The 20,703-nt window shown below is 34.7% G+C and overlaps 1 protein-coding gene across 1 annotated transcript in view; it reads left to right on the top strand.

Moving 5' to 3' along the window:
• The window catches only part of LOC126807756 (uncharacterized), a 77,874-nt gene that overhangs the window by 33,203 nt on the left and 23,968 nt on the right, over window positions 1-20,703 (top strand). The gene's annotated exons all lie outside the window — the stretch shown is intronic.

Genomic DNA, 20,703 nt, shown 5'->3' with positions numbered 1-20,703 from the left:
TACTGTAGTAGAACATCTATGTAAACAGGTATAATTCATAGACTTAAAACAAAAAAACCCCAAAATAATTAGTAAATATTGAAGAGTGTCAGTGAGAGATATTGTAAGAATTCTTGTACCACTATGTGTATATCAGCTATAGATATGTTGTATATAGACTGGAAGTGAAGGAGATATATTTAGATGTACATGTGTAGTTTATGAGGTATATATCCACCACTATACACTACAGGTTGTCTTGTTGCTGTCTGAACAGGTCAAGTTCTCACACTTTATCCTTCATAGATTACATGTTGACATGGACCAGTGTTTTATTCTTTTATACTGTTTTTCATGTTAATTTAATGGAATGAGTGTTTCACATTTATAAACTAGAAGACCTTGTACAATAGGTGGTGTTCTCATACAGAGAGAATTTTAGGATTTCCACAAAATTTGACTTAATTTCTCTCAATTTGCTGTTTAATAGTCAGTTTTGGACAGTGTGTTTAACTTTAGTAACTGTAGATCAAGTGGAGTTTTGTGTAGCACAGCGAAAGTCTTATTAGGGTATTTTATAGTTTCAGTCTTGCACTTTACTAAAAACTGTTTGTAAAACTCTAAAAAAGTAAAAAATTGTTGCCTTGCATTGGTTTTAAAGAATATTTTCTACAACAGGACCAGTGTTATACTCCAAGTGAATACTAGGTGGAAGGGGTATGAACAGACCTAAACATTTCACTGGCCAGTGTTTTTAAATTCAGGATACAGTGTTGTGTAATTCTTATTCCCTTAAAAAACATGTACCCCTAATTGAGACGGAACTGCCAAGGGTATATTTTGTTTAATGGTTTAAAGGAATTGAAGTGTTTTAGGATATGGTGAGGTTTGTGTTGTGTAAATCTTCTACTCAACTGTTCCACCTATTAGAAAGATAAGGCATCACTTTAATTACTGATAAAACATACTTTGAAGATTTAACTTGGATAAGACAAGGAAAAACTCAAATCTCCCCCACTGACAGTGTAAGGTAAACCTATTTTTGTTTTTGTATGATTCAGTCCTAGACAATTTGACACAAAATGTCAAAGTAACCAAGATTGCCAGTGATTTTTTTTTAACCTGTTACAAATTTCTTCTATGCATATTTATGAGGTTATAAAGAAAGGAAAACCAGTTTGAGCAAACATTTTCTGCTCTTTTCTCCAACCAATTAAGGATATGTACAGTATGTAGATATATGCAGATCAAGATCTAATGGCAGCAAGGGATATTATAACAGTAATCAATATTATATGTATGTCAGATCAGTGAGTGTAGCACTAAAACATGAGATTCCCGGTATGATCTCAGAGTTGCCCGAAAATATTGGAAAAAAGGCCCATATTTTTTGAAGAGTTAAATTAATTTTTTTTGCAAATGTCCAAATAGGGCCTGTTATAATTATGTTTGACAGCCACTGGATAGTTTTGTCCCAGCCTTATACAATACCACAAACCATAGCGTAATCAGGAATTAATTAGGGAGTATAAAATGCAGGGACATGAAAATGAATATTTAAATAGAGAGAAGACTGAAGGAGATGAGTATTCTGTTGTTTAACTTATCATATCTTATTGTATATAACAGATAAAAATAGAATGAACAGCATTCCTACCTTTCTTCAAAACCTCATCAGCTTCTCTCATTCCGTCATAAAATCAAACTACCTACGCACATACTCATATAATCATCTATACTATTAATAACATTTCCTACGCAAGAGAAAAACATTTCTTGAAATATATCTCAGCATTTTGATACCATTACTGGAGATCGTTGGTATTTTGATACCGTTACTGGAGGTTGTTGGTATTTTGATACCGTTACTGGAGGTCGTCAGTATTTTGATACTGTTACTGGAGGTCGTTGGTATTTTGATACCGTTACTGGAGGTTGTTGGTATTTTGACACCGTTACTAGAGGTTGTTGGTATTTTGATACCATTACTAGAGGTTGTTGGTATTTTTCAACTCTGGATACCATTTTGGTATGAAGGTTTACTTACTATCAGTCCATCCCATTTCAGTTGCTTCAAACTGTTGCGTCTAGTCATTTGGCTGGGATGGAAAACTTGAGGTCCCTTGTACATATTGGTTTGTGCTTGAAAGATACCTTAACAGTTGAAATTAAAATTAAAAGTAGGCTGTTGAAAGGTTGTCCAGACCAAATTCTCCTCGGCACAATGCATGGCATATATGTCCATTTTCATCATCCCAGTTCGTGTAGAAAAGGATGTTAAGGGAGCAGACTGTTTCTTTACCTGGCTGTTTCATACCTAGTTCATTCACACCTCAAATTATCATCAATAATCACAACTCTCTCATCAATTATCGTCAGAATGGGTTCAATAATCAACACCAGATTAAATAGGAACAAAAGGCAAGTAGCAGTATTTGTTTTGTTTTTTTTTTCAAATATCAGATGTCGTCAATAATCCCAACTTGCTCATCAGCTGCAATTTTGTAGCAGCATCATGTCTTATCACTCAATTGCAAAAGTAATCTAGGTGACATGAAATCACGTGCGTGTTCTAATTCTTATTTAAATCATTTAATTATGCCGTAAGGTTTCACCTTTATTTCAACAACATTATTATATAGGAAAGGTATGAATCAATTTGAGGTACGAATGAACTTGATATGAAACAACCAGGTTACGAAACAGCTCACATTTGATGTTAAACCCCATTTCATAGTCAATATTCACTAACGTTTATTGAATATTTTAAATATCTGTGCCATTACTAAGGTGGAGAATGTATATATATCTTTAATTTTCTTGAATCAGCTTAGAACATAAACACTTATTGGTTAAAGAAAATATCAATGTCATGGTTAGAAGGGTTAACTGTTTTCTCAGATGACTGGGTTTTCTAGGGTTAAATATGGGTGTTAATTGAGGGGTGTGAAATTTTTATGGATCTATTAAATCCTGAGAAGAAAAAAATCAGTCAGGCAATTATTCAAATAATATTCGATGAAAAGAAAATGGGAATGACAGGTAGAAAGATATTTTCCTTTATGTGATAGTTATATTTTGCTAAAGCTACATGAAAGTGTGTGATTCGCCCTGTCCTTCCTCGACAAATGTAAGTGTGTGATTCGCCCTGCCCTTCCTCGACAAATGTAAGTGTGTGATAAAGATGCATTTTATTTCCTGTATTGTACCTGGGGCAAGTAAAAATCACTTCAGTAATATTTGAAGAAAAGAAAATGATAGAATGATAGTTCATTTTGGGAGCCATGATGGCTAAGTGTGTGAATGTTGCCTGTTCGATCACTTTGTTGGCCGAGAAAGTTCATGAGGATTTTCAGGTGTTGTTTCCCCTTGTCAGTGGTGTAGGACGGAGGCAAACTATGCCGTGAGCCTGTCTTCATTAGCTCATCTGGAGCAGAACAGTAGGACGTAAAGCCCCATTTCATTGCATTTCCAGGGGGGGGGGGGGGATGTCCGAATGGTTAGCATGTGTGAGCTGTATCACAAGCTCTGTCATTGAGTCAACTGGCATGGTTTCGATTTCCCGGTTTTACGTGACAAGGAGTAGGGTCGTCTGTCCAACCTCGTGGGTTTTCTCCAGGTCCTCCGGTTTTCTCGCACTGCTAAAGACCCCTACGCGCAAGCGAAGTATTGAAATAAAATTAAACCATGTGTAAGTCTCGAAATGACCTAGTTTGTGTCGAGTGGACGTTAAACCCCATTTCTCTCTCTCTCTCTATCTTATTTCATTTCGTTATCAATTATGATGTTAGTTTTTTTTTTTAAAGTTTTGATATGAACACTCCTTTAATCAATGATGTGTTAGTGAGAAGTAAACAAGAATATGTGAAAGAAGTGTTATATTTGGGGGGTATATTAAAGATGGATGAGATGATTATAAATAAAACAAAGATATGATAATATAGACTGATTGATCACCTGTACAATAAACATTGAAAGACACACCTCAATCTTATTATAGCTACAATAATGCCAAACATTATTCAAGAGAATTTCAAACTTGTTATCTAACCTGTAATTTTTACTGATTTGTCATCAAATTTATAATTCTACAGTGAATTTGTGGGCTTGTAAAAGTCAGATTTGAGTATATTTAGCAACTTTTTTGAAGCTAGTATTGTACCTGGTTTTATTTTCAGTTTTAGAAATAATTATCATTTTTTTTTTTGACAAGCACTACTGAACCATCTTGTACAACAAGTGACTTAAATCTACCACGTTTCTTTATAGAACCTCTGTATATTGTGTGATATTTGAACCTCTGAGTAATATTTGAACCACTGTATATTGAACCTCTGTATATTGTGTAATATTTAAACCTCTGAGTAATATTTGAACCACTGAGTAATATTTGAACCACTGTATATTGAACCTCTGTATATTGTGTAATATTTAAACCTCTGAGTAATATTTGAACCACTGAGTAATATTTGAACCACTGTGTAATATTTGAACCACTGTACATTCTGTAATATTTGACGCATGCGCTTTAAATCATAAAGTCCTGCACAAGCAAATTATTGAAATAAAATTGAACCATATGCTAATCTCAAATGACCTAGTTTGTGTTGAATGGATTTTAAACCTCATTTCTCTCTGTGTGTTCAATTGGAATGGGTTTGAGTTGGTATTGAGAGGCACTTTAAGGTGAATAATACCATGTGTGTAATAGTAATCAAATAGTCATGTTATATATATATACAGGTTGGGCAGGTTGGGCAGGTTGTCAAGGGTAATTATTATATTCTACATATCATCATTTAGTTGTTTTGTTGGTGAATGATGCACTAACTAATTATAAGACATCTCTATCTCATTCCTTCCATCTACCTACAGCGTAATAAACCCTTGTTTTCTTTCTCAGTTTCGATCTCTAATTACAGAAGAGGTATATATATATATATACACAAGGAGTGGCAAGTGATTAACTTCAATTTATGTGCTTCCATATTTTTCGGATTGAGTTTTGTAAGATTGGTTGTGTTGTTCACGATCTTGGACTGTGACTGTGAAGTAGATAAAATATTACGGACTGTGGAGCTATAATATTTCGAATCAGGAATTATTCAACATTTTTTTGTGGCAAGTATTTATTTCTAAACGTTCATTAATCTCTTTTTGTGAATCAACACAAGACTTTGGTCTAATTTAATTTCTGAAGGACTCCATATTTTGATTTGATATTTCCAGATAAGGTCCACAGGCTATATTGATTTACATTCTTCAACCTCCTCTTCCTCTCTCTCTGTGTCTCTCTCTGAAATCTGGGACTGACCCTTTTAACAACTGGCGTGGTTTCGAATCCCGGGTTGTGACAAGGAGTAGGGTCGCCTGTCCAACCTCGTGGGTTTTCTCCGGATCCTCCAGTTTCCTCCCACTGCTAAAGACCCGTACGCGCAAGCGAATTATTGAAATAAAATTAAACCATGTGTTGGTCCCGAAATGACCTAGTTTGCGTCGAGTGGACGTTAAACCCCATTTCTCTCTTTTGATGCAGGACATAGGGACTGATATGGTGCAATGTCTACTCTTTCAAGTGGCACTAACAAACTAAGCCAAATTCCCTTGATACCATACTGGTCTATATCTATAAATACATGTACCTGTCTTCAGTATCCGGAGCAGAATAAATAGGATGTTTAAACCCCATTCATATATAAAACTCATAGAATCTTGCCTACAAATCATATTCTGAAAATTAAACAATTTTTTAACATTTTGTTTCCTTCCCATGTAACTGAAATTTATGATAGTTTATGTAGGTTGTTGAAACAAGCGAAGAATGAGAAAAATGACATGAAAACAAGGGTACTATTGTTCTAATGGTAGATTTTAACTGTTTGTACACAAGATTTACTGGATAGAACAAACTGTCTGCTGTATTTTACTACATACAGTTATCAATAGTCCTTTTATAAGATGTGAGTACACATGTACATTTGGTTCTCGAAAACTGTCAAATATACACTTCTCTTCTCAATATTTTTACTGACAGTTGACCTAAAAGTTTTATATCAAGATATGGTGAATAATATTGAATATTGCACTACTACTCATCTCAATTGCTGTTGATAAAAGCAACACCTACCTAACTATTTAATCTGTTTTGATTCACTGGCTTATAATCTATGTGATTTTTCTAACTGTAAAATGTGGGCGTATCCTGCCTGGCAGCCGCTAGTCCTAACTTCATCAGAAGAATTGCTAATCAAGTTAGATAAATTCAGGCAAATTGATTAGCAATGTCCAGTTTTGATTAGCAGTGTGTGAATATCCCTAACATTTCAGAATAGTGTGATTGAAGTAAATATGACCTTTGTTATATATTTGATAATATCTATCCAATTTTGTGAAGAAATTCCATGAATGATTTTTATTTGATCAAAAATGCATATGTCATTAAAAAAACGCAGGGAATGTAACTCTATGTAATATAGGGGTCACTAAAACTTTGCTTTAAGCAGTGATAGGTATTAGATACTAGATGATCGTGACTTAACCAGCAAAGAAATGTTGAAAAAATGTTATAAAAACTGTCAACAACTTTTTATAGATAAAAAGGGGAAAGAAAATTGTCCATCTGTGAAATAAAAGAAGCCAAATCTTTGATTAACATTTGTAGGAATCAAGTTATTTCCAGGCTTGTGATATAATAATTAAAGCGTGTAGTTATTTGGGGTTTTTGGTGGTACATTTTAAATGAACCAAGCTAACTACAAATAATTATATCTGAATAAAAACAGATATCTTTGTTGAAGTGCTTCAGGTAAACTCCATACCAGTTAATCAAAGTTATTTTAAGATCAGAGGGAGAAGTTTTAGTAGGTATCAAGTTTATCTACATTAAATATATGATGAATATTTTCTTTTATATCTAATATCTCTTTTATGGTTTTGTCAATTTTCTTCCATCGTTTGAGATATAACATTAGATGAGGTATTAAATACATGTAGACAACCTGGAAGTATTATATATAAATATATATCAAGACACGTGTAGATAACAATAGGAAGGTATATTTTAATGAAGGGGCCACGGTGGCTAAGTTTTAGTGGGTAAGATGCTGGCTCATTACCCTGGAGGTTGCGTGTTCGATCCCTGCATTGGCTGAGAACGGGCATCAGGATTTTCCGACGTGGTTCCCCCTGTCAGTGGTGCAGGACGGATGGGACATACATTGTAAAACCGAGGTCCTGTGTATACATTGGCGTGCACGTAAAATTTCCCTCATAGCACACAAGCCCGTCTTTATTAGCCCAGTTGGAGCAGAAGAGTAGGACGTTAAACCCCATTTCATTTCATTTTCATATATTTTAATGAAGAAAGAGAAAAAAATATGATTATTTTGTACATTCTTGTTTCAATAATTTTCTTGCCTCAGCTAGCACCATGGATGGGCCTACTTGCTGCTTGCATGATGGCCGAGCCTAGATGCTGCTCGATTCTCGTCTACTCCTCCCATCACCTTCTCTTCTTGTAGATAGTTAGTTTTTTTGCCACCCAAATAAACCATTCTTGACTGAAATCATCTCCATGGAAATCGTGGAGTTGGTCTAGAGATATTAACACACCACCTAATAAACCTACAATTCAATATATGTTAAAGTTCAGTTTCAACAAATCAACACCTTGAAACCTGCATCATGTCAAAAACCATTACAACTAATCATGTTTATCAGACTTTCTCTGTCTTTACCACTATGGCAATTTTTTTTGTAACTTATCAATTATTTTAACTGCAGACTTGAAATCCAATATGGTTGTTATAATATTTGGTGTTGCAGCCAATCAGTGTGTCTGGTCAGACAGGTGTTAGTTTCTTATTATCGTTGATCTCAGTTTCCCCACTGTTTTAGGTAGATAAAGCTCGAACTTCAATCTCCTCCTGTCCACGTCTCTAAGTAAATAAATCTTATCGTTTTTTTGTTTTTGATGAAGTTGGATTCAAGTGTGTTTTATCAGAATTAGAGAATTAATTTTACATGTTGGCCGTGTTTTTTGTGTATGTTAACTTCTCAAATTGTTTATCATCGGATTTTATCTTTCACAGACATTTAAATGAAGATAAATTAAAAGTTTATAGCATGTTTTATCTAAATTGATTTGAGTTCTTTGAACAGGCAATTTAGTATTACTTTCACCAAGAAAATAAATGTTGTAACTCATATTATATTTTAAACTTGGTTGAATCCATGCAAGTAACACCGTTCCACTTCTCAGGGAATTTAGCTCATCAAGTTCTGTTCTGTAAGTATCAGAAATGAATACAGATATAGAGCTAATAATTAACAGCAACAATTTAACAACTTATAATTTCCTACATGTATGTATCGGACCTCCAACTAGTATATATAGGTTCCCTAAGCTGGTCTCTCCAACTAATAAATCATCTTACATACATTTGTCTATTTATACAAATTAGTTACTTAGAAAGTGTTGACATAAACATATAATTATTGAAGGACTAAGACTCAAGACATTTAAAACAATAGTTAAAAGAAATTTAACAGATCAACCACTTTAGCTGCCAGCCTGTCATAATTTGACTGACAAGTTAATTACTGTCTACGTCTGATGCCTAACGAAGCATTAATGAATATTAAAATATAGATTTGAAATTTAAAACAGAATTAGAAAATAATAAAATAACATATGACCTAGACATCGGTCATACAAGCCAGAATGGTCTGTTGCCATTCAGCCTTGAACCATACAACATGATCCATATTGACTTATATCACCATAACTTCACTTACTGTAAAAAAATCCATTATTTTGGTTCCAACCATTTAAAGAATTAAGAGTTTACAAACTTTGTATTTTTGAAATGTGGAGATTTGGTAGATTCAGTAAAATTATAGATGACTGTTTCTGTTGCCAAATCAAGAGTTTGACATAAAATATTTGAAAGATTTTACTTGTACTAATTGAATTATAATATATTAAATATACATTATACAAGAGCTAAATCTGTCTATTGCAAATTTTTCTTTAGGTCTGAAATGTTATCTAAATTATTAATTAGACATTAATTAACCTATCCAGACCATAATCAACTCTAGATGGCATCGCTAGCCTGTGATCTTAAGTGGATTATGAGCCGATTTACTGCATAACTTTCCTTCACGATTTAACGATTTAAAATTGGATAATCAAGACTATGCTGTTTATCGTACTAACTTTAGTAATGATGATCAAGGCTAGGCGTAAATTTCAATCGCTTAATTCTCGGTTCATAGTGGATCAATTAGAATGAAATTTTCATCAAGTTGCCTTTACATTTTTTAGTTTTTAACTATTATAGTGAGATCTGCCAACTCGTTATCGAATCTCCCATAATGTATCTTTAATTAAATAACTCATTTACACACACACAGAATATTTGAGAAGGAATTTCAATATATCATATAAAGACAAAAGAGTAAAAGAACCACAATCTCTATCATATTTAAAACCAACTTGATTATTAAATTTATATTCAACTTGTATTTGACTAGAATGGGTTCAATATCTAATCTGGGTTGTGTTTAAATGCGTTTTACAGTTTTAAGTAAAAACAATATCACAAACATTTTTAGCTTCTATTTGAATACAGGGGATTGGCTGGCCAAATGGTTTATTGCGTGCCAATTAGATCACATGGTCTATCATTGAATCAAAGGGGATGGTTTCGATTCCCCTCAGGTACGTGACAAGGAGTAGGGTCGCCTATCTAACCATGTGGGTTATCTCCAGGTCCTCCGTTTTCCTCCCACTGCTTAAGATGAATTATTGAAATAAAATCAAGCATTAAAATGACCTAGTTTGTGTCAAGTGAATGTTGATACCATGATGAATAAAAACATATGATAAACTAATCAGTGATGATAGTTGTTCCTTTCACTAGATGTAAATATAATGTGTTGTTATTTGGTATATCAGCTTTACATGAAATAATACAAATACCTAACATGCATGTCATACTACGCGATTATTCTACTTTATGACATCATCACATGTGTTACTCGTTTGGTTTTCGTTCCTTCACCTCTCATTAAACTATATTTATCTCTTATTCAACCAACAATGGCCGAACGAAGTTAAGGGCAGGAGGAAATCCAAATTGACTCATTGGTTTTGCCAAGTCAACTCAACCTCTACAGAGCTTATTGGTGTACATCAAGTCAACTCACCCTCTACAGAGATTATCGTTGTACGAGGGCTGGGTGAAAAGTTTTAAGCCTATCTGTGAAAAACCTGTTCAGATTTGATGATTTCCATTTATTTTTCTACATGTCCCCTTTGAAGTGTACATACTTTTGCAAGGCCTAGATGCCAGTCAGGAAGACATTTTCTTCAGCCATCCTAAAACAAAAAAGTCGTACACAGCTGACTTTACGTCATCATACCTTTCTATACGCTCACATGGAAATGTGGTATTATATTGCTGTTGTGCCCGTCCGTATGTTGTCACAATTTCTTGTGAACACTCTACAGACTACATTTATCATCTGATTGTTTTGAAATTGATACATGTTGTTTACATTAGTGAGATGAAGAAAGCCTATTTAATTTCAATAATTTCGTCTGGAGTTATTGCCCTTGTTTTACTTTATTTGACCTGTATGAAATTTATATGTGTCGTTTGAAGCCTATTGAATTTCGATAATTTTTGTTAATTACGTCAAGAGTTATGACCCTTTCTGATCCACAGTCAAGAGCTTTGGCACCAATCTTGCAGCAACTTTTGTCATTCCTATAACTCTTTGGCAATAATGTGCTCAACGACATGGGTCGTCGTTAATGTTCTCTCTGCATCGCTTAGATTTTGCAGGCCACTTCTTTACTGGGGAAAAAGGAGCGTCATCCCCAAAAGTGGAGACCATGTCAGCATGTATCTGTGTTGGGGTTAGTCTTTTTAGATGCAGGTACTTGATGTCCGGCCCTACAGTCATTTCTGGTGATTTCAATGGGTAGATTCACAAGACAATAATACAATTGCAGTTCTTATGATTCATTCAATGATTGTACTTGTTGGTGGCAAAACTTTGTTTCAACCGAATTGATCTATCCTTTTCAGGCTTAGAACATAACCTGGTTAATATGAAACCTGACAGTAGAGTAAACTTGTAACCTGATGTTGAACATGTCTGGGTTAAAATATCTACCTGTGAATTACAGGTGTTAATTATTATTATACATGTACATTGGATGTTTTTCATCCCATCCAAATAACTAGACTGTCTTTCTAAAGTTTGTATGGCAACTTGTGCAACGCTAATATAAGGATAATATTGCACTCACACCATGGTTTATCAGAGGGTGCTTTATACTGGTGGATATGTCTTTTTTCCTTCTCATTCAAATGACTAGATTGACTTTCCATGTGAGCACTGCAGATGTTATTCCTGAAATGGGTTAAGATGTATATGATATATATATATCTACCACATGTATTACTATAACAGGAAGTCATCAGTAGATTGATTACCAGTATCTATCCTGTTTTATAATCTCACTCACCACAGCATCAGACACACAGGGACATGAATAACCAACAATTACTGGAATATATTTTATTAAGATATGTCGAAACTTTATAAAAATTATCACTAGCTATTAAATTCAGTTCATTTGTACTATTGACTTGATAAAAATGAAGTTGTATTTTTTGGTGAGAGAGTTTGATTTGGATACAGAACTTGTATTTTATTGATTGTGATTATTAAACCGACACAAACAAGATATGTTTGGTGATCATGATAAAATGAAGGATAATAATAAGGTAGCAGGGGTTATTTTTAGTTGCTGGTTTTCAGTTGTTTGAGTGTTGAAGCTTTTAACAAGGTGATAGAAACTAACTGACAACCTAAATTAACATCCTTGCAATTAAGGAATGTCGGAAATGTGAAAACTGCTGACCACCATTGGAGGGGTTTTGAATTCATTGACAACTACATTGTGAAAGGTGCAGTACTATAAGGAATATCAGTTCAAATATTATTTGTTTCCATTGAGGTTTTATTTCGCAAAATATTTGATATCCTATTGAGAACAAACCAGTGCCACATTTGATAGATTTTAGTGCAGACTGATACTGAGCCGTGATATCAGCAGCTTTAACAACTATTATACCTTCTCATAGGACCCCAAAAAACGGGCGAAGATTTGTGTGGAGTAGAAAACGATAATCTAAGGTGAGCAAGAAAATCAAATGTGATTCTTTATTGCAGAAATGAAAACATGTGGCAGTCTGGGTAAATTAGGGTGCCGAGGGAGAGGGGGGAGGGGAGGAGAGAGATTTGGGTTTTTAAAGATATTTCTTCTGCTTTCTAGATTTTGAGTTTCAAAAAGATTTCTTCTGACCTTGGTATTATAGTGAAATGGTTGTTTGTTGTAGTAATTATTAATGGCAGTTAACAATTGTCTTTATCTGACGAGATTGGACCAAACTGTGGATTATATGTATGTGGTATTTACTAACTAGGATGAAGTAGAGAGAAAATAACTACATGTATTATCATGGTATTGATGATATCCTATCGTGATGCTATATTAAGTTGCTACTAGCTGTAAGGAATGTTACAAGTATGTAGGGAGATGGGAAGGATAAGTATGAAGGACAACATAACCCAAACTCAAGAATAAAACATTGAGAATAGGAGGAATGGAGATATAGTGTAATAACAGGTAGATGATATAAAATACAGGTGTAATTTTGGATTCCTACATTCTAATAGGTATAAACATACATATAAGAATAGATACAGGACCACTCTAAAGGAATAGAGAAAGTCTTAATGCCATGGAGATGATAACGGATGATATTATATTGCGGCTAAATTAAGATGTTCGCTGGAGATTGTACAGGAAGTTTCTCGAGATATTCTCCTATATAGAATGATACAGAATGATTTAGAATCGTAGAAACAGTGAGTAAAACAGGGGATATGTAGGAATTATTGTATTAAAGATACATTATGGGAGATTAGATGAAGAGCTGGTAGTTCTAATCCAGTAAATATCGCAGGCTAGCGATGCCATCGAGAGCTGATTATAGTCTTGATAAGTTAATTAATGCCTAATTAATAATCTAGATAACATTTCAGGCCTAAAGAAAGTCCTGCAATTGGCAGATTTAGCTCTTGCATAATTTATGTTTAAATAAGAAGATAAAACAAATATTCCCTGATATTATATTTTATTAACTTGTATTTAGGATAGGAAAATAAAATGGGGAAACTGTGATATAAGGGAAATTTTTCATGCACAACAACCTACCCGTATATAGATTTCTAACCTTAATGTACTGCCAATGGGACCTGTACAACTAGACACTGATGTTGGCCAGGCCCTCTATCCGTCACAACTGACAATAGAAAACCAGACATAAATATCGTGAGGAATGTTCGGAAATAGAATGTATAGTAAGTAGTATGATAAAGATATCTAACAACTTTATACAGAAAACATCTCATATAGGGTAATATAGGCTAATATATAATATAGGGTAATATATATTATAGGGTAATATATAATATAGGGTAATATAGGGTAATATATAATATAGGGTAATATATAATATAGGGTAATATGGCTAATATATAATATCGGGTAATATAGGCTAATATATAATATAGGCTATAGGCTAATGTAGGCTAATATAGGGTAATATATAATATAGGGTAATATATGATATAGGGTAATTTATAATATAGGGTAATATATACTATTCAAAAAAAGTAGGGGATATTTGATTTTGGGGGCATAATACTAAAATATGCAAATGACTACGAAAAAAGTCACTATAGAACCTAACAGAAGAAACATTTCCAGTTACATGTGACGCCCAAACGCACCAATAGCTACCGCATGGAATGCAGGTGATGCTTGGGATCATCATGGGGGTCCAACCCAAGATTTGCACGACTCTGACTTTGAATGTTACAGTCATTGTGGCATTGAATTCCAGGGTGGAAACATCAGTTTAATTGTTTAAGTGACCAGAAAACAAATTTTGATATGCGTCGGCTTACCCAAAATGAAAGGTTACGTGTCCTTGGCATGCTACAGATCGGCACAACACAGGCGGTTGTGGCGCGGACGATGAATGTTTCTCAGTCTGTCATAAGCAGGCTATGGTCCAGATACCGTGATACACAATCTGTACAGGACAGACCACGCTCAGGTCGACCAAGGGCGACAACTCAAGCCCAGGATCGATTTATCCGTACCTTGGCCTTGAGAAACCGTGTCATCACAGCAAATCAGATCAGCGCTCGTCTTCAAACAGACACTGGTGTGAGAGTGAGTGGCCATACGATTCGGAATCGACTGCATAGGGGTCACCTTCGCGCCCGACGTCCTCGCGTGATCCCTTGTTTGAGAGATCATCACATTCAGGCAAGACGTCGTTGGTGTAGGGATCGTCAACACTGGGATAATCGACGCTGGAGCAATGTGATGTTTTCAGATGAGTCAAGGTTCACTGTTGATTTTTTGGACAGACGTAGGAGGGTGTGGCGTCGTCGAAACGAGCGCTTCCAAGACGTTAACGTCATCAGACATGATCGATTTGGGGGTGGTTCTGTTATGGTGTGGGGAGGCATCACTTTTGCTGGAAGAACGGCTTTACATGTTGTTGCAGGGCGTGTTACAGGCCAGTACTACCGGGACAACATCTTGGCAGTCCATGTTGTGCTGTTCGCACGACGTCATGGCCGCCGTTTCATCTTCCAGGATGACAACGCAAGATGTCACAGGGCCAGGATCGTTACAGGTTACCTCCAACAACAGAACATCACCACATTACCTTGGCCAGCACTGAGTCCCGACCTCTCCCCCATCGAGCATGTCTGGGACATGCTTGGACAGAGGTTACGTCAACGTCAACAACGTCCTGCCAATGTCCAAGAACTTGCTGCTGCGTTGCAACAGGAATGGGACAATCTGGACCAAAATGACCTTAGACGTCTCATTAGGAGTATGCCACGTCGGATCAATGCTTGTTTGGCAAACAGAGGAGGATTTACCCGTTACTGACTTGGTTGTGATGCTGTGGTAACTTTGCTGTTTGACCCCGGGTATCATTTTACCCTTATAATGGTCAGTCTGTGCCTTACTTAGTCTAACGATCATTTGGAATAAATCGATGAATGTGAACTTCATTTCATTTTGTCATTTGTTTCTTCGTCAGTTTCATTAGGTGACTTTAATAACACTTAAAAATCAAATATCCCCTACTTTTTTTGAATAGTATATATAATATAGGGTAATATGGCTAATATATAATATCGGGTAATATAGGCTAATATATAATATAGGCCATAGGCTAATATATAATATAGGATAATATAGGCTAATATATAATATAGGGTAATATAGGCTAATATATAATATCGGGTAATATAGGCTAATATATAATATAGGGTAATGTATATAATATAGGGTAATATATATAATATAGGGTAATATATAATATAGGCTAATATAAAGTATAGGGTAATATGGCTAATATATAATATCGGGTAATATAAGCTAATATATAATATAGGGTATAGGCTAATGTAGGCTAATATATAATATCGGGTAATATAGGCTAATATATAATATAGGCTAATATATAATATCGGGTAATATAGGCTAATATATAATATAGAATAATATAGGCTAATATATAATATAGGGTAATATAAAATATAGGGTGATATTGGCTAATATATAATATAGGGTAATATAAAATATAGGGTGATATTGGCTAATATATAATATAGGGTAATGTGGGATAATATATAATATTGGGTAATATAGGCTAATATAGGCTAATATATAATATAGGGTAATGTGGGATAATATATAATATAGGGTGAAATAAAGATGGGTGTACTTCATGCTGTGTGCTATGCAGGATCTAAAATGTTCCAGGGGTGGTCTAGTGGTTTAACGAGTACATCATAAGGTATGTCATTGAGTCAAGTGGTGTGGTTTCGATTCCCCACGTGTCCAACCTCATGTGTTTTCTCCTGTGGTCCTCCTACTGCTAAAGACCCCGATAAGCAAGCAAACTATTGAACCATATGTTAGTCCCAAAATGACCTAGTTTGTGTCAAGTGCACATTAAACCCCATTTCTTTCTATCGTCTCTCCCTTTGGCATGCTGCTAATTGTATACGCAGGATCCTGCTGGGTTTTAATCTATCTGCTTGACTAGACAGTTTTCCATGCCAGTCCCTCGGCTTGCATCGCTAACAAGGGGCAACAACACCCCCCCCCCACACACACACTCCTCTGTGTGCTAGTATTTTATCCACTGAACCACTGTATTCAGTGGCTTGTATTGTATTCCTACCATAGCTAGACAGTTTGATATGGAAACTACAGTAGTTATATTAGTTCACAGATTCAATATCATGTCACTATATTTAACTCAATGTAGCTATTTGTTCATCCTGATCTTTGCAATGTGTAATAGTATGTAGCCAGTTGTTCATTCCGATTCTTGCTATGTGTAAAAGTATGTAGCCATTTGTTCATCCCGATCCTTGCTATGTGTAATAGTATGTAGCCAGTTGTTCATCCCGATCCTTGCTATGTGTAAAAGTATGTAGCCAGTTGTTCATCCCGATCCTTGCTATGTGTAAAAGTATTAGATTATAACTAATATATATATATATATATATATATACACCATAAGATAAAATAACGGTCTCATCACACTAATCATTGACTAACATGTACCTATGTACTTACCTGGATTATGAGCAGGTAAGATAAGAAGGTAAACATGTAATAAGGATTATTGGATTATCATGTCAAATAGTAATTATGTGTAAACAGAGTCATAAACATGTTTGATTGACAGACTGACACTTGTGTACAAATATTTTACAAATATAATGGGTTAATCTCCTACTTTTCTATACTGACTTGGTTATTTAAGATGAACATATACTTTGAGATTGTTGTCACCCTTGTCTGTCTGGATGTCTGTCCGTCCACAATTGGTTTGTTGACACTGTAGAGATCACAATTTTGATGAAACTTAAAATGTAGGTTTATCTCCCAAAGATCTTTGTTCCTTTCGATATTGGCATGTATTGGACTGTAACTGCCTGGATTATGGCCCCTGATTGTACGAAAAAATCACTTTTCTATCTTGTGGTCACAATTTTTATCCAATTTTAAAAACTATTATATCACAGTAATGATGGTTGAAAATCAGACCAAAAATGGCCACTCCTCGTACGCAAATACAGGTAGTGTAGAAGTATGTAATACCAAGGTTGTGGGTGGACACAATTTTTATCTGATTTTGATGAATGAAACTGAAAATATATGTTTATATCCAAAAGATCTCTGTTCTATCGATATTCGATATCCGATTTAAAAAAGTGTTTAAATATATTACCATACACTATAATGACGGTTAAATTCAAATTTCGTCACCGAAACTGCCTGACAAAATGGTTGCTCCCTGTATGCAAATATTGTAATAGGTTATGTAATACCAAGGTTGTGGACATAATTTTGATGAAACTTTAAAATATGTTTATATCCCAAAGATCTGGGTTCCTTTCGATCTCATGCATATAGGACCAACCCTTTTTTTTTTCTATAGCTTGTTCATCTACTGCAAAATGTGGGCGTATCTTGCTTGGCAACTACTTGTCTGGAATATTTGTAAATGAAGCTGAATATTTTATTTATTTGACATGTACAACTTAATTTACCTAAAGCTAAAACTGACAAGATGAATGACAAGTTTGTATTTAAATTTGATTAACTCCTCGAATATCCTGTAGTATATATACATGTATGGACGGTACAGTAGGTGGTTTTCTGCCTTTAGTGAGTAAGTCTCAAGGTATTTGGGAGTTTCAAGTCAACTAGTAATTCACACCAAACAACTTGTAGTTGAAGAGCGATGAGGAAATATTGACCTAAATCATCGTCTTCAAATGAAAGAAAATACGGAACTCACTTGTTACATTTTATGAGTTGACCAGCTTTACTTGCTAACTCAACTTTCATTGTTTAATTTTTATACGCCCACATATTCATGTGAAAAACTTCCAATCAATAGAAACAGGTAACGCAAACCAGTTACAGACGGTTTGATCGGATCAATTTTCACTGAGTCAAAATGATGCAATTGGTATTCAGATAAGTTGATATACAATAATTAATAGAATACAATATAAAAAAAAAAACATTGTTTTATCCAACGTTTTGTTAGTAAAAATACTAACTTCCTCAGAGATGAATATTTTAAATTTTTACACAGTGTTTAAGGTCATAAGACGAAGCTGGTATTGTGAATATAAAACTAAAGTGTTAGCTGGTATTTAAATCTTAAAAAGAATTTGATCAAAAATAAAAGTTGTGTTAGTTTTTAAAGTAATATAAGTTACAAGAAATGAAGGAGTTTTTAAAGTAATATAAGTTACAAGAAATGAAGGAATGTGATAATCTGTAGAAATGTGGAAATAAAGCATCTGTCACAGACAATGGTCGGCACAAATTAACACTACCGTGACTCAGTCTCAGGTTCGCTCATGGTGTTGGAGCGAGAAACTACCTCAGAGAAGGCTGTAGCAGTGCTGGTCAGGCAAAATTTTCCTCATAGCATGCTGTATGGCTTGTGACCGTCTTCCTTAGCCCAGTCGGTGTAGAACAGTAGGATGTTAAACACCATTTCTTGTACATGAAAGCTAGTCACACAGAACAAAATTAACTTTTAAGTCTCAGAATTACCTGGGTAATGTCACTAATGTGTCGTAGAGAAATTTAAATTTAAAAATCATTAAATTTTTGTCAACTGCAATATTATAAGCGAGAGTTTGGTTCATGGAGGTTGTACCTACCTCTACATAATATATATAGATGTCTAGTATACATTCCATCGTGATATATATTTATATATTTAAAAGCTATCTTTTATGGCGCTCGTCCAAATTCTCAACTGATCAGACACTCAGGCCTGTTTGTGTATTGGATCCATTTTCTGATTGTTTTTCAACCTCGAGAATTTGTATTGATTCATGTAATTGATCTGGAATTAGATTTTGTGTAAAAATAAATAAAAAATGTTAATGTGGATGAAAGTGGTAATTATATTTACATGTGTATCCCAATAAACAGTCCGTCCATCCGTCCGTCGTGTCCAGACATCCATTCACAATTTGTTTGTGGACACTCTACAGGTGACAATTTTTTTTTGATTGTGACGAAACTTGAAATTTACATTTATCACCCAAAGATCTCGGTTCCTTTCAATATTGGCATGTATCAGATCGAAACTTCATGGATTATGGCCCCTGATTGTATGAAAAATAACGTGTTTAGCTTGTGGACAACTATGTTTACAATCCAAAGATCTTGGTTCTTGTCGATATTTTCACATATGGAACTGTAACTTCCTGGATTATGGCCCCTGACTGTACGAAAAATCGCTTCAATATAAGAGTAGGCCACAGGGCTCCTGTCCGGCAAAATTTATCTCATAACACACTGTATGACATATGCCGATCTTCATTAACCCAGTCGGAGTACGGTTGATTTATTGTGAGTGTATAGTGCAGTGGTTATCGGGGTTAATATTGCTGTTGACAAAGAGACCAGGGGGTATTACATAATTGTGTATTTGATGTTTAATATTGACCATTGTAAAACACTGTTACATTCCTCTTAACTTTAATCTGACAGTTAAACATTGTTACACCCTTCCATCTTACCATTCAAACATTGTCTGTTCTTCCCTTCCATCTTACTATTCAAACATTGTCTGTTCTTCCCTTCCATCTTAATATTCACACATAGTCTGTTCTTCCCTTCCATCTTACCATTCACACTTTGTAAGTATCTGGGTTATCATTTAAAGGGCCAATTCCAATATTTTGGAGAATAAAACTGGTTAATTTTGTGTTAAAATCCCTTAAAACCTCTTTCTTAGGGCCAAGTAACTAACTCAATATATTTGATACGTTTTCAAACAACTTAAACTCGTCAGTCTTAATCTGGAAGTGATGACTGGTGCCCCAAACTGTATTATGCGGTGTCTGGATAAAACCAGACTTTTATTTTTTTAAAATAATGTGTAGGTGAAATTTACCTTTCGTTATCAAGTACAGCACATGGGTCATTCACTGTATAAACCTCTAAAGGAATGGGAATCGATTATCAGGTCACCCAACGAAAGAATTGGCCCGAAATCTTAAAAGCTTTACATGTCCGGATAAGCAGTTTTGACGTTCACGTCCAAATGACTCAATATTTTGAGCTGAAATTTTGAGACAGGGTAAATACACCATTCCTCTATTTTTCGGCGCTTAAATTTCATACATACTCAAGACTTTCATTTTTTAGACTCTGTTTAATTCGGGATAGTCCCTTTAAAATCTTTTGTATAAAATTTAGCCCTAATTTCTTTCACATTAATTAATATCAAATCTTTTGTTTAAAAATTGGTAAAAAGTCTAAAAAAAACCCTGTTCAGATGGCCATATATAGTTTACACATTGTATTCCTTTCAGATGCTTTAACAAGTTTAAATAAGCAGCGATCATTAAGGCGGCTTGACTTTGCCATCTAAACAGCATAGGGTGTGTAAACTGGAACACGCCCGATTGAGTGTAGACTCCTGCCTCTACTGGTACATTATTTTCATATTTTGGTATTTTGTACTCATTATAATTTTTTGACTGTTT

Source organism: Patella vulgata, chromosome 9, assembly GCF_932274485.2.
Source record: "Patella vulgata chromosome 9, xgPatVulg1.2, whole genome shotgun sequence".
Taxonomy (NCBI): domain Eukaryota; kingdom Metazoa; phylum Mollusca; class Gastropoda; family Patellidae; genus Patella; species Patella vulgata.
This window is presented reverse-complemented; position numbering and strand designations above follow the sequence as displayed.